The 26,176-nt window shown below is 45.3% G+C and overlaps 1 protein-coding gene across 2 annotated transcripts in view; it reads left to right on the top strand.

Moving 5' to 3' along the window:
- The window catches only part of OSBPL8 (oxysterol binding protein like 8), a 1,216,063-nt gene that overhangs the window by 705,790 nt on the left and 484,097 nt on the right, over window positions 1-26,176 (top strand). The gene's annotated exons all lie outside the window — the stretch shown is intronic.

The following is a 26,176-nucleotide window of genomic DNA, read 5'->3' as shown; positions in this document are numbered from 1 at the left end:
TAAGGTACAGAAGATTTTCCAATTTTTAGTTTTAATAACTAATGTCTTTTCAGTATAATGCCGGATTTTGAATGCCAGAAGTGTTTGGTTGAATTTCTGCCTCATAACAGGCTCTTGTTTTATTTTTAACGCGTTCATGTTGTATTTGAGTTGAGTAGCATTTTTCATCCTTTTCATATGTATGTGTTTGAGAACATTGATTTAAATGTCATTTTATTCACTGTACATGATCCCTCTATATTACCATGGACGTCCAATAACCTAGATTCTAAGGGCATCATTTGGCCCTAGATGGCATCTGATTTACGCCTTGACTTACCCTCAAACGCCACTCATTTGCTATTGCGATGTTAAGTTAAGGGCAAGGAGGGATTAAATTGCACAAAGGAAACCAGACTTGGAGCCTGTGCCTTCATTACCTCTGAGACCTGCGGTTATAAGACCGGGCACCAATGGCGAAACACGATTGCTGAATGTTATAAAATGCCAAATAATGGATCCCATGAATGCTTAAGAATAGGAACTCTTGAATGGAATCCCGGGACCTCATCAGGACTTGTGAGGTCAGTTTTCCAAGGTGACTTTTTGCAGATTGTATCACGTGCACAATTATACAAAAACCCTGCAACTTTCTCATTGTTTCTAACTTTTATTCTCCTTTATATTTTTTTTACCTTGTCCCGGTTTCTTTCATCAATGTCGCTGCATATTTCAAAGTTTATTCCAATTTACTTAATTTAAATGCAGGTCTTTTTTAATAGCAAAAGTGAGATTTCATAGTTAGTATTGTGGATGAACTACATTTGAGCCCATCATATGTAGTTTTCATTATACTGATACCTACATCGTAGAATATGGTCCCTGAAACTTTTCTTTTGTAGCCAGTCAATAGGAGCCATTGTGAGTTGAACGGCTGCAACGCGTCAGTTCACCTGTTCATACATGGTTGAGCAAGCCTTCTGACCCACTGTAATGGTGCCCCTAAATTTAGACCTTTTGCTGAGAGGGCAGATTGGCTTTCTGAGTGAGACCTATTCCTGTTCAGAATCGCTCCAGAAGAATATACATCCCATGGGGCAGCCTTCTAGACTTGGTCTGAGAAGAATATAAGCACCATGATAGACTTCCAGAGCCAGCTGCAGTCCTGCGTAATTCTCCTGTTACCTTGATGAACTGATGACTTTCTAGGTGAAAGCATTGTTGGTGATGTGGTCTTCTAGAAGAAATTGAAGATTAATAGTTGCCTTTTAATCCTGTCTACTGCCATAGGATATAAACCCACTGGCTCCCAATTGTCACCTGTAGACAGATTATGGACATGACTGTCTTTGTGATTCCAGTGACCACACAACCAATTTATGCGACACTTTACTGTATCCGACTACAAAGTCTCTCTTACCTTTTAAAGAAGTGAATTACAGAAAAGTTGGGCTACGGATGCCTAGAATTCCTCATTTGTTGACGCTTGGCACTACGTTCTTCAGTCTTTGCTTCCGAACCTGAAATACACCTCCAAGGAAAAATTCGCTGAATCTTTCTCTGTGTGTTGTACAAACACACATAAAAATACCCTCTCACTCTCCTTCTCTCCCACCCAAACCTGGAAAATGGGCATTCCTACACAATTCCTCGTTCTTATCTTGACACGTTCCTGAGCAGCATGTGAGAGTCTTCTCTAAATGTGGCTAGGATATTACTCAAGAGCAACTAATGGGTTTTATGAATAGCCTTTATTAGACATTGGTGGAAAGGGAATGATTGGGCATCCCATGGTGTGGTCACCACAACATCTGTAGCTGGATCGGCCACTTTTTTCTCGATGATCAGGCACACTATAAATAAAGACTAAACCTCTTTTGACTTCCGAAGTGCCATGGCATAGATGAGAAACACACGCTACCAAGGAAAGCTTACAATTTTTCTCACTACTAGCTTTTTAACCATAGTATCTACCGCCCATTTGCCATTCCTTCATTGTAAAAAACTACTGAAGGGGCACTGGAATGAGGCTGATATCTCGGATTCTTTAGGCTTAAATAGGCTACCATTACTCCAGTCCTTGACAACTATGGGTATTTCAGCAGCTCAGAAATAACTAGTGGTTAATGCCTCTTGTACCAATCAGGTTAACTCACATGCCCTAGTATAGAAAGGATGACTCATTTTCTGTGGCTTGGTGGAACGGACAATGTCCTGAGTCATATACCTTAGTACTTAAGCCTCACAGCTCTTCATTGAAATCACGGACTTGGCTTTGCCATAGGTGAATGCAAGAAAATTGATTGCGCAGCAAAGAGTCTCTCTCGTTAGACTTGGAGGGTAGAGATTCATGTCTAAGTATCACAGAGAGGTTTTTTCACCAGTGATTTGTTATCAAAGATGGACAGAGAAAGACGGTCCTCCTGGTACAGATGAATGGAAGCATTGAACGTTTCCCCTTCCATTCGGCCTTTCAAATCAGTCCTCTGGATGTGTAATAAAGACTAGGACATTGTGGATGTAGTGGTTCACCTGACGAAGTAGCTCAAGTTTATTTAAATTGATTGGCTAGTAGAGGAACTTTGCCCCAGTCCTTTGTTCATTATCATTGACCCAAAGGGATAACCGCTGCATGTCAAAGCTTCTTAATTAGAGGCTTCCAGGTGTACACCATGAGCTTAGGTGTTGTGGTGTTCTGTGTTCCATATTTTTCATTCCGCATATTACTGCCTTCCACCTGCTGATGAGCTCTTGTCGACTGGGTCTCCTATGTCAGTGGTTTCAGAAGTAAGGATGTTATGATTTTGGGTGCTTCTGATCTGGGCTATGATGGTCATTTCATTCCCCAAGCTGATTTTTATTTCCAGTCCTTTCGTTTCCTTGTCCTTTCCTGTAGTTAAGGTGGCCCTGCTTAGAATTGACAAAATGACAGCTGTTGACATTTTTATATCTGGTAAGTGGAAATTAAGTGGCATTATTAACACTTCAGCAAGATTGTATGGATTTTTGAAAAAAGGGTTCTGCCCTTTTTTATTTTGGTCTTGTACGGCAAAATATAACTTTGCAATAAGGTGCAACAGGCATATTTAGTGGCTGTAAAATGGGAGCTATGTCCTCAATAAGAGGAGACAAAATTCCAGACCATGGACGTTCCACTTCAGCACAAGTTCCCAACCAGACACAAGCCTTAGATGAAGGCTTGCGGGTGCGTGGCCTGCAAGAAAGGAAGCTGGATGTGCTCTAAAACACTACTGCTTTTCCTCTTGATCAGCTGAATAATCCTGCCCCACTCGCCCTAAAAAACTGCCTGTTATAGTTAGAGTAGACATGGGGTGCATTGAGCACCCTCCGTATTCTGTAAGGTGAAGCACAAAAGAATGAGACTCCCTGGGGCACAGATGCTACTGGTCCAAAATGATTGCCTAAGCGAGGATGGCTTTAACTTGACTGGGAACACTCCTCCACACAAAGCAAACTTCGAATGAAGCTGTAGAAGCTTTTGTGAAAAAGCACCAGAATCAAAGCAGCGGCCCGCAAGAAATCAGGGGCCGTTTTACATAAGATGTCCTGGGGGCGCAACAAGCGTTTGCGAACGCTTTGCGTGCCCCGGGGGGACTTTGGTCTTATAGAACGGGGTGCAGAAGCTAGTGTGTCCTCTTCTATGATACAGATAGCGCTAGCTTACTTATTGCGCCAGCGCTACCTTCAGAGGGTGTTCCTTCATTTGCATAGGGGTGTTCCCTATGCAAATGAGGGGATTCTTTGACTCTGCACCCGTGCCATATTGCAAACGCAGGCGCAGAGTCAAAGAAGCCCTCAGGAGGCACACTGACAGTGCCGGCAGTCCCCTGCAGGGGCTAAAAGGGGTCCCATGGACCCCCTCAGACATCCCCTTGCATGCGGATGCAGTTACTGACTGCACCTGCCTGCAGGGGATCTCTAATCCCCTTTGAAAGTTTAGGATGGTACCACCTGCACAGTGAAAACACTGAGCAGTCGCTCCGTGTTTTCACCTGAACGCGCTGACCCCAGGGCAACGCGAGTTACTGGCTGCCCCCAGGGCAGTGCATTCATCATAATGTGGCGCAAACAATGCATACCACGTAATATGGCCTCAGAATGGGAGTTTGGCGAACAAGCTGGGCCTGATGGGAGGGCCTGCATAGAGGAGAGGTAGGCCTGGGCAACAACCTTGGAGAGGATAGAGCAAATTATCTTCAGGAGCACAGGCCTAGCAAAAAAACCCCAAAGGAGGTGAAGAACTGGGCATGGGCTTAGGCCCCAGACAAGATATAGCAGGAGATTGGCAGGTGCACTGGATTGAACTGCGAATGGTGTGAGGAGGATAGGCTGTGGGCTGGACCTGCTCGGGCATGCCACTTCTGGGAAAGAAACAACCCTTCAAAGCAGCACAGATGAGAGTACCAGTCAGCAGGGCATATTTCATGAAACCTTTCATTTGAACAGAAATGTGTGCTGCACCAAAATAGAAAGCTGGCAAAAGTATTAAAGGAGAGGTTCCATTGTTACCCAACACCCAAAGATCGGAACTCTATTGGGGAATCCCTCCCTCTGTAAGAGAAGCCTGTAGTTAATGAAATGCAAATCAAAATCTGTACTCTGGGGGCCAGAACTGAAGACACAGAAGTGAGTTCCCACCTCGACAATATTAGGATTATGGGGATGCAAGAGCACGCATACGGATAAAACATGCAGCCTTTTCTGGAGCGCTGTTTGTTGGACAAAGTAACACCTGAAGAAGCACCTCCTTCACCCTTGTCCCAGGAGCACCTCCATATCTATTGTGGCCCGAATACATACTTATAGGGACAAAGATTCGCTTTTGCAGTCTGCAAGGAAAAGGTCCATTAATGATGGGGAACCACGAAACTTTCATTTTCCCTTATTACATAGCAGTTTGTAAGATTAAGAGATGGCCTAGATGTGAGGCAAAGACTTAAAAAAACTCAAAATTAAATACATTTTATTGTTTCCAGCAAACTTAAAATCATCATGAGTGACGACATGTATTTCTTCTCAGAGCCCAATGAAGCATGGAATGGGCCGCTAAATTGACTATGGACAGTTGTAAAAACTTCCTGGTCTGTGACCGCATAGAATAAGATGAAACCAAAATAAGAACAGAAACTTGACTATACGAATAGCAAATCGACCGCAGGGCAAATAGCCACGGCCAAGAAAGCGGTCATCAAGGCACAAGTAGTTTGGAATCTGTGAACACCTCACTCAGTTACTAACAGCCAACTTGAATCAGAGTACACAGGAACAGAGGAAGAAAACGAGAACAAGGATCTTGAAGGTCTGGAAGTGACACTGATGACGTCTGATATTATATGCAGAGTTTTCTGTGGCACACTACAGTAACATGGCATCACGAAGTTTGCAGGGTATCCACTGTGTCCACTGTCTTTAAATTTTTAATTCATATTAAATGTGAGCAGATAAATTATTGAAGGCTAGTGGGCAAACTCGTTCCTTATGGTTAAATATGAGCGAATGAAGCAGGAACCAAAGAGCTTGTAAGGACTGGGCAGCAGGCACTAGATCGTAGTAGTATCTGGAATTAAGGAACCAGACTACACGCCCTCTTGAAACCTTATCTAGTCTTTAACCTAGGAGGTATATTATTATTATACAGTTGAAATGGCTGTAATTAGTTTGATACAAGACCTAGGGAGGGAACCAGTTGTGAGTGTTTTTCGCAAGGCAATAAGAGTCATAGAATGGAAAACCAGCGAAAGTGAGGAGGAAAGGTACTTGGAGTCTACCTGATAGCCAAAAAGAGAGGCTGAGTGGCATGAGTCACTTTCTTGGTCTGTGTACAGCATCAGAGGCTAAACCGGATACGGTTGAAACATATATTAATGTGGAGTATAAAGAAGTACAACCTGCTGACATGGAATGTGATGGGGTTGGGAAACTTGACCAAAAGATATAGGATATATGCCTGTATCATCAGAAGGAATATACATGTATTGTATCATCAGGAAACACTTAATGAGGGAGGAAGCGGAGAAATGAAAAAAGAGATGACAGGACAGATTTACGCACCACCTATTTCCTTCTTCATCAGGGATACCTTGATCTGGATAAACCTACAGATTCAATTGGAAATAAATGGCCAATAAGTGATTGAGTAGGTACGCTATACTGGAAGGTATGCAAGAAGGGAGGTTTATAAGATTTGTAAACATGTATGCTCCAAGCACAGCTGTGGCTTGTCTACCCATGCATGAAGCGGAATGCATAACGATCTCCGTAGGGGACTTTAAAAGTGTTTTATACAAAGATACTTGTCTGCCAATTTGTCCATGTGGTTACTATTTGAGTTGTAATTGATCGTTGTTGCACCTTGCTCCCAGAAGAGAGAGCATACTTTCTTTATTCACACATGCTACACTAAAGAGATTATATATTTTTGTGTGTGGTGGCTTGGACCTGCTGCATTCTGGACACACCAAGCAGAAAAATACTTAGAAACAGTCACACATTTCTTCAGGGAAAATGCTTACTCAAGCAACAGCCCACTTTTTGAATGGGAAGCATTTAAGGTGACACTAAGGGGCAGATGCTTGGGAATAAAGTATGGTGTTGGAAAGGTCTTGGAGAGGGAAGCCATAACCATGTAGTACACATTAAATGTTCTTGAACAAAACCTGTATCTGACATAGACAAGCAGGCCCACTTAACACAGACTAGGAAAGAATATAGGGACTCGTGCGATAGACTAGGTCTGCATCACTACACAGCATAAATAGCAGGAAAATCTAGCAAAATAGATAGTAGTGATTGGATGCTGGAATTGCTGTTTAGGACAGACAGAACACAAAGTTAATATACCAGAGATACATAAAGCACATGCTATTTTAGCAAACTCAAACTGACAATAACACAGCCCTAATCTGTAACTGTACTGCACTCTACAGACTGGGTGAAGCGTACATAATAAGAGGGCAAAGGTAATGTGTACGGTACAACTAAAGAAATTCACTCTAGAAAAAAGCTAATACCCAGATAGATTAAGTAATAAAAGCCATAAGAGATATTGATAGAACGCGCAGGTCACCCGACTCTTATTTTACCAAATATGCACACCTGGGCCCCTAACGTATTTATCACTGTATTTCATTAGTCCGGTAACCTACACACCGCTATCAGTAATCCTTGTTCCTTTCTATTTATTTCCGTGTACCTGACTTACCAATCCTCGAAAACGGGTACCTAAGATCACAATGGATCAGGAGCTATCAGAGGGTAGGAAGATAACACAAAACAAATACCATATACATTGAATAATGTTTGTACTTTTGTAATAACCACAAACGCAAGAAGTTTTAAACACCTTTATCTAATTAATTTTCATCATCAAATGCCATGAGAATGAGATTTACACAGATCAGACTATCAATAACTAAGATCAGAAATATAGTGTAGCTATGAATCAAAGTGAGAATCATCTATAATCGAAGAATAAAGGGAGGGGAAATAAGGAAAATAAGGAACACGCTAATTTTGTCAGACTTTCATACCGTTACTAAAGGCGGGTAAAGAAAGGGAACATACTAATCAAAGTAAGTTTTCAAAAATAATATGACAGTTAAGAGGAAAAATGAAACTCATGAAAGTCTCTATACCAACAAGTGCTTATTTTCTATAGGGAGGGTAAAAATGGAACATACTATAAACATAAACAGTTCAATATTTGACTATAGGTAGGGAGAAGATATGGAACATGCTAGTAAAATACTTTACGTGAGAGTCAAATGACAGAGAAATTAACATAGGCAAGTTTGCTTTATTTATGAAATGGGAGAGAGAGAGAGAAAGATTTGATGGACAAACACCCATACAGAATATATTTACCTAGAATAGGATGGAGACTAACCCTGACCACGGGTCAGTTGGGAAAGGCGGGAAAGGACCCTCAAGGACTTGGGATGCCAGTAGGCGAGCAGGTACAGCTCATGGACAGTCAGGACAGGATAACCCCAAGATTTTGGATCAGGACTGGGCTCACCAAAGGGTACGACCAACACCTGCAGCTTCGGATGCAACGCCTGCGCTACTCCCTCTCTGCAAGGAATCTGCCAATAAAACTGGGATTGGGTTTCTCGAATCACCCAGCAAAGTGCTTCGCCAGCACTTAAGGTTTCCAAACTCCGACTGAGTTTGTGGAAATTATGGACAGAGTGCTCCGCAGCTCTCTGTATCGGTCACCTATAGAGTTCGTAGGGTCAGTGACAGGTCAGCTATTCGGACAAGTCAGACAATTTCTCTAGCTAAACCTAAGCTAGTTATACTGTTTTCGGGTCAGTGTACCACCCACCAATGTTGCAAGTGTAAGGATCCCCAATTTCTGATTGGACACAGGAGATGGTTAGGTCATTGTACCTCCGGTTTTAAGGCATTCTCACAATTAATATTCAATATTTGAACCCACCCTCTACATTCCAATTCCCATGGCATGTGAGTTTAAGAAAACAATAGAGCACACAGTACAACACAACAATGTAACAGATGCAGGTACGGGTTTAGTATCTTCGCGCTGGGGCGCAGTCAGGTTCCCATGAGCATCTTAGCTTCGGCAGCCAGCTGGCTGGGTTCCACTGCTGTATGACTCTCTTGTCCCCCATCACGTGATTGGTACCACATGGGCTTCCAAGATGGAGTAGCACCTCTCTCCCAGGCCCCCGAAGAATGTTACATGAAAAGTAAGCGAAAACAATTTAAAAACACAGGAAAAAATGAATACACTGTATACCATGATTGGCTATACTACATCCCTTATTTGATAATAACTATAGCATTAGGAGTTAAGCAGAACGAAACAGCTGAGCTAAAGCAGCAGTGCAAGCGAAGAGCATGTGAGAAACAAAGCAGCCATCTTTAGCAGTACTGCGCATGAGCGACAAGTTCCCTCCAGAACTGCGAGTGCGTCACATCACATGGGTATGACCGACGCATGCGCAGACTAGAATCCCGCAAAGCAGCGACCATTTTATATGCAAGCATAGTTAGGATTAGTAAACACATAGGCAAGCATCACTGGGACACCCTTGTGTAGTGTAAAAGTGCAATATTAATAAGAAAAACAGGTTGATTATGACGTTAACGTTATTCGAGGTTCATGAATACAAGCAAGTCGCGTAACATGCGAATCCTTGCTCCATCAATATGACCAGAAACGAGTCCAGGGAGCGTCTGTCTGCTACAAGAATTCTATTTCACTTATAACGATTAGTAGGCACTCTGTTTACTAGAAAATATATCAAATGTCTAACGATGAGCATACATTACCACCCACCACAAAAAGTGGTGATTCATATTACATTAATTAGGCCACAGAGCCACCCATAGAAATAGCTTCATACTGTACTCAATATGTGCTAAATGTAGATTAGATCCTAGTTAAAAATTTTGTCTGGAGACTCTCATATTGTTAGAATGAATCCAGCCTGACCAGTCTGATTTTCACAGTCGGGAATGCATCCTGAAACGTTTGTTGCCTTTAGTATTTGTTTACTAATCCCCTATTAGGGGCCTTCAACCCTGCAGTGGGGGCCTTTGCTATGAAATGGGCGTTAAATGTCTTAAGGGGGGGTTTGTTTTGCTGGTGGTAATGCAGGAGATGGCGTTTGGGAATAATTTAAGGCATGGGTTAAATTACTCTATACTAATCCAAAAGCACATGTCTGTAGTGGTAAATGTATCTCCGTAGCCTTGGCAAGTACAGAAGAGAGCTAGACAGGGCTGCTCCCTGTCACCCCTGCTCTTTACATTGACATTAGAACCTATGGCCGCTTTGATCAGTGGGGAGGAAAAGCCATAGGAGCCATGGCATAATTTCAATATATGTAAATGACGTTCTCCTGTATCTCAGTAATGTCGGTGGGGATCTGATGGCATATTTTGACCTACTAGAACCGTTTGGAACACTTGATGACTTCCTATGCTTCTCTTTGCAATAGCATTCTCCAACTTTTAGATATGTGGGTATTCAAATTTACCATAAAAACGTGGACACCAGCTAGGGGACATTAGACAGAATGGTGATGGCAACAAAATAATCTATTCACGAGGCTTTTGTCCATGATAAAAGACTGTCCCTCTCTAAAATGATAATTTTACTTTGCCTCACACATTTCTTTGCCAGTGTGCCAATTATGCTGCTCAACAGGATCTTTAATAATTTAAATAAGATGCTCTTTGACGTAGCCAGGGGCGTGGCCAAAAACAAGGCAAGACTTCGATTGCTTTGGGGGTGCCTGATTCTGAAAATTATTACTTAGTATCACAGTTCCACTGGGGGGCGGGGGGGGGGGGGGCAAGGTGGCTGGGAAATCGAGGATTTGCCTAAATAAATATGTGTGAGGTCCCAAAATGGCGGCCAGTACGTAGGGATCTGTACATATGACAGGGAATTACGAGCATTAAAATCAATAGCACGCCATTAGAACTCACGCTACAGCTTGAAAGACTAAGACTAAGCATTCAACTGGGACTGGACCAATTCATAACATGTGGCACACTGATATTAAATATATGGAAGATGGGAGAAACTGAACTGCCCCTGCATGCACTATATTAACTCATGACAGGTCCCGGAAGGCAACCACTGCATTATATAGCAGCATCTGGCAACAGTCCAAAATAGATCACTTCCCCTTTAAAAGAATTATGGGGAAAATACTTAGACAATTGACAGCTAAGGAATGGACACTTACTGTAGAATATATATGAATATATATATATATATATATAATATAGGTTTATTTTGCTCCAATCCAATCTAATATACTCACTCACCATATCCTACACCTCGCAGGATGGATAGAAAATATGTAACTATCCGGTGGGCAGGTTAGAGTTAATACATGGTATCAGGACTCCTGACAGAGTCAAATATATTTTAGATTAATAATTATAGACACTATATTGCCACCAACACAGTTGCTACTGATCCAGCGGTGTAAATTATATGAAACAAAAATCTACATTTTCGCACCATATCATCTCACATTTATCCTAGAGTTTGGCCCTTAAAAACTCAATAACCCCTTACAAACCATACAATCCTCCGATAGATCTTTGTAAAAGACCCAATAGGGACTCTGGTAAATCAGAGACAGCTGGCACTCCTTCATGAGGATCTGTAATGAAGAAATGTCTATCTAACAATATAACCAATAATAAATACACTGTCAATAAGTAATCAATACAAACTCCGATTACTTATCAAGGTACTTTTATCTAAATCTTAATAATGGAATGGTCCTAATGCAAAATACGTTTAGAACATTTAATGATCAGTCTCACAAATGTAATACAGATCATTCGCAGCTCTACAGTAGTTCATGTAAATACATTCAAAATCAAATGCCTGGTGAGTGGGTAAAGAGAGAGTGAGAAAGCAAGTACATATATTGCAATTCAGAATTTGCAATTTCAAGAATCATACTTACCAAAAATCGGTTGTAGATTATCAAGAGCAAGTCAGGATAACTAGAGCACAGCGTGTTAAAGTCAAGGAAATCAAACCCTCCAGCCAAAAGGTTTTGCTTTGCACAATTTCACCAGCCGATGAAATGCAGGAGGGAATCAGGAAAGTTCAGTTCAAAAGGAAATCCTAGTTCAGACCGGCAGCATGTCATGCTCAGGAGTTGCAGGAAACAGCCGGCCTCCACACCCTTTCTCACAGGGAAAATATACCTCAAAATGTTCTTGGTTACATCCCATAAGGTATCCTTTGCTCAGATTTCTCAGTTCTCTTTGGTCTGGTCTCTCATGCTGTGATCGTAGAATGACTATTTTCAGTCTCAAGCAGCCTCACATGATCCATTGTTCTTTATTCAACCGTCCTCCAAGAATATGAAAAAGTATTTTTTGTATTCGGAACTAGGAAGCATAGTCACTACTTTTTTCCAAGCAAATATTACTTCCGAATCAGTTTGCAACAAATGCATCATAATCTATTCAACAAATGAACATTTCAGGAGGAGGAAAGCATAGTTCACTTGATAACATTCATTGCTAAATAATCGAGGCAGCCTTCCTAGTAAAAAAGGAAATAATGAAGGACAAAACACATTATTGAGGCCTGCAATAATGAATGCCAGAATAGAAATTGAGCAAAGCAAACCCCCATATTTCTCAATGTAAGCAAATGAACTAAGTCAGTTTTAGAATAAAGATAATCTCATAAGTGTGAAAAACTCATCAAAGCAATACTAAGTAAATCTCATATCTGAAAGAGACACGTTAGTCATAGATTCCTTACCTTAGAATATCCCCAGGCGTCAGGCTGGATCCGGAAACGTTTTTCTGCTTAGCAGTACCTCCGCGAGCTAGTAGGATGCGTCCTCCGGCTCCGCATCATTCACTGGCGTCGTAGGCGCTGAAATGATGTCACGGAGAGTACTTAGGCGCCACCCATGCGCGCTGACGTCAGTTCTTTCTTTTTCCGCGCTGAAAGCGCAGATCCGGATTGAGCAAGTACCTCGGTCATTTTTTGACCACTTTTTTGAAAATTTTGTCTCCTTTTCTTGTCTCCTGGTGCACATAGGGATGCCTGATTTTAAGTCCTGTGGGTCGTGTCACCGTAATATGTTGGTGGCGGACCCCCGTGATGTCTGTCTCTACTGCCTGGAGCAATACCACAACTTCCGGTATTGTCAGGACTGCTGTGCCGTGGCCCCGAAGGCATTGCGGGAGCAGCACCGGAAGTTGCTGGAGGTTCGGCACTCCTCTCACACCGCTCCAGGTCTAAGGGCCGTTCGCGGGACCGCCGCCTCTCCTCTGGTTCGAAGTCTTCACCTTCAGATTCCGGTAAGCGATGCCATAAAAAGAAGTCGAAGAAGCAAGTTTGCTCTCCGACGTACCCCCATTGCTTCCCGGAGGTGGACGTGGGGGACAGGGGCTATGTCCCTGTGGCTCCTCCGGAGCCTGGGAGTCTTGTGGCCTACCCGCTATACCTGGGTCTGTCGGGGACACCCGAACAGGTGCAAGACTTTCTTGCTGCCATTGACCGCCTGTTTAGGCCTCGGGCTCCGGCTGGCGCTACTGCGGGCCCCGCGGTCCCGTGTCCAGATCCTGTTGACCTGGCGGCACCGCCTCTGGCGCCAGCCCCAGAGCCACTGGATTCAGCGCCCCTGGCTCCGGCCGCGGCACCACAAAGTGCAGCACCGCTGGCTCTGGCTCCGGCGCTGGCCTTGACTCTGGCCCAAGCACCGCCCCTGGCTCCACCACAGGCGCCGCACTGGGTGCAGTTTATCCCGCCTCTGCCCTGGCTCCCGGACCATTTTGTTCCAGCCTGGGATCCGTGTTGGGATGCGGCTCCAGCATGGCCCTGGCTGGTGCCGCTGGCCCCCTCTACGGCTCCGGCCTTGCCGCTGCGGCTGGCTCCTTCTAACCCGGAGCCACACGAGGACTGGGACGACTCAGAGGATCCCCATGCGCGGCAGTGTGACTCCGAGCAAGATTGGGTGGATGACCTTCAAGATGCAGGTGAACTTTGTGTCATCTGACCCTGGGTTTGCATCCCCTCTGCCTACTATGGAGGAGGGCGCTTCCTACACCATGATACTGCGTCGAGCTGTGGAGACCCTCCACCTCGCTACGGTGACCCTTAAGACCAACCTCCTTACGGAGGTGCTCCAGACCCCGTCTACGTCATTGGAGCCGCTGCTCCCTTTCAATGAGGCCCTTACCAAAGTCCTCTTGGGCACTTGGTTGTGGCCGTTCTCGGGGGCACCGGTGGATAAGAATGTCGCTAGTCGTCATCGTCCGGCGCCTGGGGAAACACACCTTTTTGACCACTCACCCGCGCCTGAGAGTCTGGGCATTCTGGTCACGACAACGCAAAGTGCCTTTCCCTCGGCTACGCCGGATAAAGACTCTAAGAGGCTGGACCAATATGGCAAGAGGTTGTTACCGGTTAATACCGCCTGCTTATTGGGCCGTTACTCTCATGCAGTGTGGGATTCGGTGGCAGATTTTCTGCCTCAGTGCTCTCCAGGCTGTCCTTTCCCAAGCGATTGCGGAGGGCAAGGATGCGGCGAAGTTTGCCATCAGGTGTGGTTTGGACACTGCTATTCGTTGGGCAGGGCGATTTCCGCAATGGTGGGGTTGGGGCGCCACGCCTGGTTGCGTTCCACTGGGTTCTCACTAGATGTCCAGAGCTCACTCATGGACATGCCCTTTGATGGCTCCCGTCTCTTTGGTGATAAGGCGGACACTGCCTTGGAGATCTTTAAAGAATTGTGCGCCACGGCCAAGTCCTTGGGTCTTTCCACGATGTCCCCTGCCACGTCTGGGTTTCATTCCTTTCGTGGCCAGGGTAAGAGCACCCAAGCACGCTCCTCCGGTAAGCCTGTGCAGAACCAGCTCCAGCGTGGCCGCGTCCGTGGCTTCCACAGGTGCGGGTCTAGTAACCAGCGAGCGGGTCAGTCCACCTCCACCCCGATTGCTTCTGCTTCTAAGCCTTCCTAATCCAAGCTTCAGGGAGCGCCCCAGGCCAGTGGGTGGCAGGGAACGTCACCACCTCCACCACTGGTGCAAAATTACCTTAGAAAAGTGGGTGCTGCAGATAATCTGTCACGGTTACTCGCTCCCCTTTCTGTCCTCCCCTCCGGCCATGCCACCTCGGTACTACCGCATGTCAGGGGATCATTTGGCTCTTCTCCGTCAGGAAGTCACTGCCCTCTTGGCCAAGTGGGCAATCGAGCGTGTTCCCGGTCAGGAAGTAGGGAGTAGTTGTTGTTCCCACTACTTCCTGGTCCCCAAGAAGAACAAGGGGGGCCTACGCCCCATCTTGGCCCTCCGGGACGTCAATCGCTTCCTCCGGAAAGAGAAGTTCAAGATGCTAACTGTGGCTCAGGTCCTGGCTGCCCTGGACCCTGGGACTTGCAGGACGCCTATTTCCACATCCCTGTCCTGCTGGCCCACCGGTGCTACCTGCGGTTCACGGTAGGCCAGGAGCATTTTCAGTTTGCCGTGCTCGCCTTCGGCCTGGCCCCTAGGGTGTTCACGAAGGTGATGGCGGTGGTCGCAGCTCATCTGCGCAGGTCAGGGATGTCAGACTTCCCCTACCTCGACAACTTGCTGTTGAAGGCGGGCTCGCCTCAGGCAGTCGTCTCCCACATCCAGACTACGGCCGACCTCCTGTACTGCTGGGGTTCTCCATCAATGTGCCGAAGTCGCACCTGAGGCCCTCTCAGAAGCTCCCCTTCTTCGGAGTGGTACTGAATTCAACACTGTTTCAGGTCTATCCTCCAGAGCAGTGAGTCTGGGATATTCGGGCTATGATTCCGCTCTTTCAGCCTCTATCCTGGGTTTCAGTCAGGATGACCTTTCGTTTTTTGAGCCTGATGGCCTCCTGCATCCTGCTGGTGGCACATGCTAGGTGGCATAAGCAGTCTCTGCAGTGGGACCTGAAGTTCCAGTGGGCACAGCATCAGGGCAACCTGTCCGAATGCGTCCAGATCTCGGAGGGCGCTTCACGACAGTTGCAGTGGTGGCTCACGAATCGCGATTGGGTCAGCACACGGTGGTGGTGGATGCGTCCCTCCTGGGATGGGGAGGCCACATGGGAGAGGTGGAGATCAGAAGCCTCTGGTCTCCGGTGAAGTCCCATATCAATATCAACCTTCTGGAGCTGCGGGCGATCCGGCTTGCACTGAAAACATTCCTTCCATCGGTCCGGGGAAGTGTAGTGCAGGTGTTAATGGACAACACCACCGCCATGTGGTATTGCAACAAACGGGGCAAGGTGGGGTTCTGGAACCTATGTCAAGAGGCTCTGCTCTTCTGGACAATTGCTGGAACATCAAGGCATTATCTTGGTGGTTCAACACCTGGCAGGTTCTCTGAACGCCAGGGCGGACGAACTCAGCCACCGGTGCATGGTGGATCACGAATGGCGTCTGACCTCTGACGTGGCGAAGGTTTCTTTCTGCAGTGGGGAGAGCCTTGGTTAGATCTATTCGCCACCAAAGAGAACGCGCAATGTCATCAGTTCTGCGCGTTGGATTTTCCAAGGCGGCATTCGCTCGGAGACGCTTTTCGTCGCGAGTGGAACTGTGGTCTATTGTATGACTTTCCGCCTATACCACTTATGCCCAGAGTGCTGAAGATCAGGTGCGACCGGCCCAAGTCATTCTTGTGGCTCCGGACTGGGCTCGAAGAGTTTGCTATCCCGAGCTACTTAGTATGAGCATCGATCCCCTGATCAGTCTGCCTCTTCGTGAGGATCGCAGCAGCGGAGAACGGTCCTCCACCCGAACCTGCCCAGCCTCCACTTCCATGCTTGGATATCGAGCGGTGACAGTTGACACCTTTCGACCTTCCTCCCGAAGCCTGTGATGTCATTATGGCAGCCAGGCGTCCCTCCACCAAAACGGTGTTCGCCTGCAGGTGGAACAGATTTGTGGCATGGTGCACAGCTAAGGCTGTGGATCTCCTTTCTGCCCTGCTTTCTGAGGTTCTTCTGTTCCTTCTCTCTTTGGCCCAATAGGGCTCTGCTCTGGGCACTATCAAAGGTTATCTTTCGGCCATCTCTGCCTTTCTCCGGCTTCCTGATCAGCCATCTCTTATTAAGTCCTCGGTGGTTAACCATTTTCTTAAAGGCATTACGCATAGGTTTCCACCAGTACCCTTCATAATGCCTCAGTAGAACTTGAACCTTGTCTTTACTTTTCTGATGTGCGCTCCCTTTGAGCCCCTTCATAACTGTCCCTTACGTCTTCTTACTCTCAAGACTGCTTTCCTGGTGGCTATCACCTCTGCCAGGCGAGTGAGTGAGCTCCAGGCTCTTTCTTCCAAACCTCCTTTCCTTTCATCCGGACAAGGTGTTTCTCAGGACCTATCGTTCTTTCTTGCCAAAGGTTGTCACGCCCTTCCACATCGGGCAGACCATCACTTTGCCCGCCTTCTTTCCGCCTCCACTCCCTTCAAGGGAGGAGGAGAGGCTCCACCGTCTGGACCCGAAACTTGTGCTCGCATTCTATCTGCAGCGTACACAGCAGTTCCGGGTGGATGATCAACTCTTTGTTGGCTACGTTGGTGCCAAAAAAGGCCAGGCGGTGCACAAACAGGCTATCTCCCGGTGGGTCGTTTTGTGTATCAAAGCATGTTACTCTTTGGTCAAGGAGCAGCCTCCTGTGGGGCTGCTTGCCCATTCGACCAGGGCAACAGCAGCCTCTACTGCCTTGGGATGCGGTGTTCCCCTGCAGGATATTTGTCAGGCAGCACGTGGGCCTCGCTGCACATGTTTACCAGGCACTACTGCCTTTTCAGTTCGGTCCGGAGAGACTGCTTCTTTGGCCGTTCAGTGTTCAGTGACTTCCTGGTGTAATCCTGTTCGCAGACCCTCCACTGGGGTTGGTATTGATGGGGTATCTATTCTAAGGTAAGGAATCTATCACTAACGTGTCTCTCTCAGATGCACAAGTTACTTACTTGTGTAACGATGTATCTGTAAGAGACATTAGTAAGTGATAGATTCCTTACCACCCCGCCCATCCTCCTCGTTCTGCGAACTTGTTACAAGGGTTAAGGTCATCCCCTTTTAGGGCCCTAGTTTTATGCACCAATTGTCAATCTCTTGCATGGCTCTGCGTTACGCCGTGGAATAGTTGTGTACAGAACTGACGTCAGTGCGCATGGATGGCGCCTAAGTACTCTCCGTGACGTCATCTCTGCGCCTACGACTCCAGAGACGGAGGCAGAGCCGCAGGACGCCACCTACTGACGAGCAGAGGTACTACTAAGCAGAAAAACTTTTCCGGATCCAGCCTGACGCCTGGGCATATTCTAAGGTAAGGAATCTATCACTAACTAATGTCTCTTTATATATTGTTACACAAGCAAGTTGTGCGTTATTCACTAATAATTTGAATTAACATTCTTCATTGCCATATTTCATGTGTGATAAGAAACATAGCTGAACACTTTTAATAAATACTTTTCAACGTTATTCTCTAAACGCATGAACCATGTTTATTTCTTTTGCAATAGTTATCACTATATATATCATTAGTCTTTGCAGTTTTTTTGTTTTCTTTTAACTCAAAAGTTCACTCTCAAACCTATTTTGCAGAGGCCGCCCCTCCCGAAGGGGGAAGGCTCATTTGCCGGTGTCATAACCAATGCCGAGCCCTTTAGGGGAACTGGTTCTGGGTGGCCAAAACCGCCCAGAAGCAGAGCCGGCAAACCCCGGCCAGAATGGCACCAGGCCCCCATCCAATGGGGTGTCCTGGCAGGATACAAACCCCCCCAATGGGGGACAGACCCAGCAAGGCTGGGAAGTGTGGGGGGGGGGGGCAATATGAGCCTCCGCTCCCCCAGATAGCTCCTACCTTCGTGGAGCGGCGCACACTGGGTTTTTTCAGATCCCACCCACCCGCACCTACAAAAAACAGCAGTGTCACACTGCTGGACAACAACACAAGTGTTTGCGGATAAATAATGGTACAATGTAGGAGGAGGGCCACTCACTTTGGGAAGCCGCACGGCAGGGTGAGGTGGCCGAGCAAAGGAGGGATAGCAAACTGAGACGGCACTCGCAGGCCAGACCCAGCAAGTTGGCAGGGCACAAATCGGTAGTTAGTTGGGGGTTCACTCCGGGGAGAAGCTACCCCCCCACAAGCAAAGGCCGTGGAGACCAACCAAATGGTGGTCCCAGAAGGGAGAAGAGAAAGGACTTTAAAAGAACTAACAAAGCACTTTTTTACGAACTGGGTAAGTGTACTGAATGTACCGCAGTTTGACATAACATGCTAAGGATATGTATGATTTATGACCCATGATGTGGCAGTACGCAAATAACAATGATGACCAGGGGTCATACGAATTATGACAAAAATTAGTATGTACATAATCCTAATAAACTGTGGCGAACAACGACCACTGTAACTACAACGCATGTTGGCTGTTTATTAGGGACACAAGATTGTGGCTTGGGTGGCAATGTATACCATAATGGGCACAGTGCAGGGGTTATTAAGCAAAAATAATAAAAACCCTTCTGCATGCTTTTACGATGCAGTTTTTTATAAGCCTCTCCCTAGATGTGACAAGACACAAGACCCAAAACGTTAATGATATCATGAGTACAGTTCAGTCATTTTCATTCAAATGAGCAAGAATTGACCAAACAAAATCATTTCGAAATAATCATGCTCCTTCACTACCCTTCTACTGGGTAGTACAGCAAGGTACTTTTTAACCAAACTAATATCCATCCAAGATTCATCTGCTACTTGGGTATGTGTGGTACTGTATAGAAGGCATACCACCACCTCAGCGTATGAGAAATATGATAGATAGCCTTCCACTTAAAACAATACTAACAAGGTGAATCTACCTCAAGCTAGTCTGTAGGTTGTGTCTATGTTTATTGCATGTATCATGAGAAACTATGCATTGAGGGCATGTGTGCATCATTTAATGATGACTATCTTTGAGTGCTATATTCCAGTAAGTTAACTGTACAAGAAAACATACAATTCTGAAAGACATCTAAAAAACGCAGGTAAACGCCAGTTGTCCTAGTAATTGTTCCGTTTGTGGATTTTTCTCTTAACATTCCCCTTGATGGTGTCCCTGATGTATTTTGCTTCTTCTTTAGCTTTTTACTGTGCACATATTTTATGCACATAATCTACACATATGCACTTTCTCTGATGGGTTTTACAGAATCCTTCTGGTCACATAAATGGCTAACTTTTTATATCCTTCTAAAGTCCCTTGCTTTCACGCTCTTCTAGCCAACCTTCAGTGGTTTAAAGCTGATATCTGAGATCTAAAGGTGCATGCTGTCATAGGCTGCTGCACAGTGCTGACCTGCGAGGAATCCTACTATTTGCTACAGTATGTGTAATCTAAATCTTCATAGACTTTCCTCTGTTTTCCCATCCGTGATAAAGTCCGAGCTCCAGTCTATTTCTTTAAAAGGGGTCGGTTCCATCGATTACATCTTTAAATTGTAGTAGAGGGCATAGTGAAGGGTGACCTTCAGGCCTGTTCTCACTGAGAAGCGTATTTGAAAATTCGGCTAGGCTGAGTTTATTTTTTGCAGAACCTGTGGCCCCTAGTCCTATGGCACCCACCCAGCATAGCATATAACAGAGGTGATTCTTTCTACAACCGTCATTTTTTGTATTGATGTTTGAAGCACACAAGCATGCATAGAGTACTTGGGACCTCATGTTATTTATACCAACAAGGGAGGAGATGTTTTTATATCATTAATGGGGATGTGGGCTAGTGGCCAGTGCTGCCAGCTTTGGAACATGTGAACCCAGGTTTGAATCTCAGGCTCGGCTCTTGACTCCACATTATGTGATTAGGGCAAATCACTTAATCTCCTTGTGCCAACAAGTGTGTAACATATGAACTATATTTGTGTAATCCCCACGTTTGTGTACATGATTTAGTAGACTGGTTCCCATTCTCCCCAAGTAGAGTGCTGTGCCTTGTTGCTTCCTAGCCAGGGTTGTGCTATATAAGTAACAGCACATAATACATACTCATTAAATGGCAACACGTATTCAAACCAATACAACACTATCAGCCAGATTCATGAAGGTGAATTGCGCGCGCAAAGGGCCAGATTCTCAGAATCTGGCCCTTTGCGAGCGCAATTTTTGCATTTGGGATTCATCATCCCAAATGCAAAACTCTGTAATAGAGAATTCGCAAATTTGCGAGGAATTACATTTAAGGAATCTCTATTTGAGATTCCTTAAATGCAATTCATCATCCATTTTCAAATTGCGAAATCGCAATTTCGGGCCGCTATTTACCGCGAGGTCAAACCTCGTGGTAAATAGCGAAAACTTAGAAAAATGCTTTTAAAAGCATTTTTCTAAGTTGCATGTTGCACAAACACATGTCCTTTGGACATGTGTGTGCGCAACACCTGTTTAAATTTGCATTTAAGGGGTGCTACAGGGTGTCCTGGACACCCCTGGCACCCTTTAAATCGCTATCTTATTTGCGATTAGCTAATTGCTAATCGCAAATAAGGAATACTCCCCATTCATTCCTATGGGCCTTTTGGCCCATAGGAATGAATGGGGAGTTATTCCTTATTTGCGATTAGCAATTAGCTAATCGCAAATAAGGAATATGTAGGAATCGCATTTGATTATTTTGCGATTCCTACATGAATCCCGTTTTGCGAGTCTGTAATAGCGATTCCTTATGAATCGCTATGAAAGACTCGCAAAACATGTCTTTGATGAATCGGGCTTTATCTTCTTAGTCTTTTCATTAATTGTCAATGCATTAAGTAATCTCTTTTAAACGTTGTTTGATTTGTAATTGAATCTATTGCATGATGAGTGAGGTCGTTAGCATTTGCATGTGGTGTGAGTTATGGTTTGCAGGGCTGTTTTCAAGTAATAATTTGTGTAGCCAACGACAACTGTAAAATTTCAGTGTTATTTAAATTTAATTTTTAACCATACCTGTACTTTAACTGGGTTTTAAAAGTAAGAATTTCTACCACTGTTGTAATGCGAGACACCTTTTGGGCTTGACCGAGTTATTAAAGTGGACTGCCTCAAAAATAGTAAAGTTAAGGATTGCATAGATTAGACTTCGTTTTAAGAAAAAAATATACGAATTTGTTAACTTGTCTGAAAAACCTTGCTCTAAAATTCACATGTTAGTATGTTGAAATGGGGAGTGGAAAAATATAAGAAGGGTCTGCTGTAACAATGATTAGATCTGATAAGAGACTTCTAGCTGCTTATTCCTTACCTTAGAATTATCCCCAGGCTTCAGAATGGATCTGGATATTTTTCCTGAGCAGTACCCCTGGCGTCATTAGGATCCACATGGCATAGTCTGCGTCCTCCTCACCAGAAGTGAAGTGTGCGTTGCCCACATAGGCACCACCCTAGCGCACTGACATCAGTTGTTTTCATTTAACGCCAATTAGCACCGATCTGGTGAGAACTACCCCTAGAAACGTTTTGACTAGCCTTTTTTTGAAGCATTTTTAAGACTTTTTACACCTGGTGTGGCAGGAACTTCCTCGAGAAAGTCTGGGTTTAAGCCCTGCGGCACCTGTCTCCAAACGAGGATGGCAACGGATCCACACCTTCTTTCTGTAGCATGACCTGCTTCGACTGTTGAATGATGAATCCAAAGGCTTTGTGGTAGAATTTCCTAAAGCATGTGGCGCCTAGACTTGGGACGCCGCAACAGTCTTAATCCCTGTCGAGTTGAAGGTCCCGGGATCTGTTGTGGAGCCTGAAATCTTCATTGTACTCAAAGTGGTCCGGTCAGTTCCACTACAAGAAGAAGAGCAAGAAGTTGAAGAGGTCTTTAACTTCACCTCGTCATACGGCCGACGAGTGAATCTTTGCCATTCGAAGCCTGACTTTGAGTCTGAGCCCATACCTAAGTCGGCTCCATGCTTCCCTGAGTTTTTGGGAGCTGGAGCGAAACCTGCCCAACTCCAATAGTGTTTGGTTATGTGCCTCCTAATTGAGCCGCCTGTTCCTGCCGGCGCGCCTTCGTTCCCCACAGATTCGGGAGAGGCCCCTACTCATACCACGCCAGCAGCTCCAACACCAGTCAAACCCCTTGGATCCACGGATGGACCTGTGCTGGTCGTACCACCTCAAGCTTCCCCAGCGCCGGTACTGAAGTAGATGCTCCTGGTGCCATATCCATTTTGATCTCCAACACTGAGCCGGAGTGGTGTTGTCTGATGCTGGAGCCATATACCTAGGGGCTAGGAATTTAGAAAGATTGGGAGGGGCTTCTGGACCATGAGGAATACCAGTCTTTAGATCCACAAATGGACTGGTGGGAGGACTTGGCGGAGGCCAGTAGACTGGTCACTCCACCAACTGGCATGCTTTCTCCCCATCTATCATTACAGAGGAGGGAGCATCCTTTGCAATGGTAGTAAGTAGGGCAGCCAAAGTCCCAGACCTTAGCCTGCCTTGGCCCCTGGCAGTCAAAACTAACGTCTTGACAGGTGCTTCGCCCGGGAGTGACTCTTTGTGGCGTATTTCGGGTCGACGAAAGGAAAGGCTGCGCAGAAGCAGACTATCTCCCGGTGAATCGTGCTCTGCATTGAAATCTGCTAATCATTGGGAAAGAAACCACCCCCTAAGGGCTTGCGTGCTCATTCCACCAGATCCAAGGCTGCAACGACTGGATTAGCATGAAGAGTACTGGACATCTGCCAGGTAGCATCATCGGCCTCTCTTCACATGTTCACAAAACACTATTCCTGGACAGGCAGTTTGCCCATTCGGTCCTGCAGGAATTTTCTGGTGGGAAATTGTTTCGTAGACCCACTTCCAGAAAGGTGTAGTTTGGGTATCTATTCTAAGGTAAGGAACCTGCAGCTAGAAGTCTATATCAGATGAACAAGTTAATTAACTTTGGTAATGTCTTATCTGGTAGAGACTCTGTCTAACTGCAGATTCCTTACTGACCCACCCATCCTCCCTGCACTGTGAACAGATTTTTAGGGACACGCTTTCTGCTTCCAGGGTCCTAGTTCTCCACACCAGTGGACAGTGTTCTTCGTGGCTCTGCGCTCCTGGTGTGGAAAAAACTAACATCAGGATACTGGGGTGGTGCTTATATAAGCAAAGGGCAAAGCATGCGTCGCTTCCGGTGCGGACGATGCCATGCAGAGCTCAACAACACGACCTGCCGGTGCGCAGGGGTACTGCTCACAAAAAATTCCTGCATCTAGTCTGACGCCAGGGGATAGTTCTAAGGTAAGGAATCTGTGGTTAGAAAGTCTCAACCAGCTGAGGCATTACCTGAGGTAAGTTACTTGTTTATCCACGTTTCATCCCCTATGCTGAAATATCCTTTAAAATTTATAATGCACCATAGATGAATTTTACTTATTTTAAAGAAGCTAAATATTATGTTTTAACATTGATCCAACTAAACATTATTTTCTTAATTTGGCCTTGTGAAGTCAGTTATTTGTTTTTGACGAGGCATGGATGACTGCAAATTCTTGTAACCCTTCATTTCTTTAACAATGATTGCACATGTTTCTGTTGCAGATTTTTGATCTTTCCGTGCTTTTTGTAGCAGCTGGGAACCTTTTGGGCATGTCGGTGATAAAACTGATGTTTCTCTCTTCTTTTGACCCTGCTGCAGTCATGCATGTTCTGGGGGCATGGAGTTCTGTATTTCTGCAGTTTAACCAATCCAGACTATTTTAAGTAATTTAGGGTGGAAAACCGGTTTTCATAATGCTTGGTTGACAGCAGCTGTCAGTTTACCTTTTACCCATGAACGTGTTATGCACACTTTACAGGTTTCCTATGCATATTTAACAATGAACCAGAGGAAAACAATGTGATTTTGCTTTAAGGCTAGAGTTACTATTTGTACGGTGAATGAGAGTAAAGTGTGCCTGTGTGCCCATTTATTTTTTAAATTGTTCCGTATGGATATTGCTTATAAGAATTCACAGCTTTTTCTGGGATATGCAGAGAAATCCCACTGGGAAGGAGTTAGAGACCTGGGTTTCTTCCAGGTGACTAAGACCAGACAAATGGTTGTAGGATATGAGATGTCGAGGATTGTTGTGCAGTTGGAAAGATACATTTTTGTTCTTGGCATTGTGAAAATATTTGTGTTCATGTTCGATTATTAGAAGAGTGATGGAGATCAATGCTATTTCAGTAATTTCATTTGGGCAAGGATCCTAGGACAAGCCAGACTTTATTGTCGAAAGTGTAAATACAGTTAATTTCAGTCACTAACCTATTCCTTTTCCAGCAGAGTGCTCCATGCATTTCACAGGTTGTGGAATGACCCGTTCCGCAACTGAACTGAAATGAACTCTGTGATGAAGCATGCCACTCCTAATGGGTGCAAGTTCTTTAAAGCATAAGGATTCTTTTCTTCTTGGGTCGATGGGAGGGTACTTAGATTGATCCAATAGAGTTAGGCTTTATTATTTGTGTAAAGATGAATATAATTAGGCAAAGGATAGTCCTTGTTCAATCCCAAAGCTTTGGAAATATTTGAAACCTCCAAATCAGAATTATCAGAACATTGGTTGCTCGCTGCCTCCTAATCACCATTGTCACCTTGGTGATCATAGAGAAAGATGGAAAGGCTTACCCCTCTTCCTTCGTCCAATCCTTTAGAAAATAGTCCATCGCCTTGGGTACCACTAGATCCAGACTCCATACGCTGGAATCCTGAAGATACCATGAATGCCTGTTCACTGTCTGGTAGTTCTTGCCCGGATGGTACGCCGCTGTCACTGCAATATAGTTGGCTAGGCAATAGTGTCAAACTTTCTTGACCATTTCCATCAACCTTTTTGCCTTGCTGCTGCTAGCTGGTTTGTATAGCGTGCTACTGTCCTGGTGTCCACCTTTAACGGAACACAGCAGTTCACCTCCATCTTTGTCCAATAAGCAATGAGTTTGAGGCAATGGATAAGTCTCCGGATCACTGTCATCCTGTAGACAAGTCGCAATCTGGTGTCCCCTCCAAATCTGCATGCATTCAACTCAATCACTCCTGTGACGTTCTGAAAATCGCTATTCCATTCCAGGTGAGCATACGATCTAGCCACCACCCAATTCTTCTCTGGCATCTGGGAGCACAGCCGTCTGATTGAGATCCTGGGTTTCCCTTAAGTCCTCTTAGCTTCCTGTCTGAGGGAGATTTTCTTCTCCAGGGTTTTTAGGTTTGCAGGATCCGAATCAATGATCCCTTTGCTGGGTTTCAAATCTGATTTGGTCTCAATCACAAATCCCAGATCCTAAAGGAATGTCATACGAATTCGCTGACCCTTAGGAACTCTACTACCATTCACAATACTATTGCGAAGCACAAGGGAGCGGAGAAGAGTCGAAAGGGAGATTGGTGAATTTGTTAGCTGAACCTCTCCATTTGAACTGGAGAAATCTTCTTTGTTGGAGGGGAAAATGGGAACTGTCAGACATTCCTCATACCATCCAATCACCCTGGTGCAGGATGTCCCAGAGCAGATGGAACCCCTAATCTTGAAATGTTGGTAAACCTACTACCCGTTGAACACACGTAGGTTGAAAACTGGTTTCTGACCACTGTCCTTTTTCTCTACCAGGAAAATGTTCCTGACGAGGCTTCTGGGTGAATGAATGTTGCAATGGGAAATTGCTCCCTTGGTCAACAGGGGCTA

Source organism: Lissotriton vulgaris, chromosome 1_1 (genome assembly GCF_964263255.1).
Source record: "Lissotriton vulgaris chromosome 1_1, aLisVul1.2, whole genome shotgun sequence".
Lineage (NCBI taxonomy): Eukaryota > Metazoa > Chordata > Amphibia > Caudata > Salamandridae > Lissotriton > Lissotriton vulgaris.
This window is presented reverse-complemented; position numbering and strand designations above follow the sequence as displayed.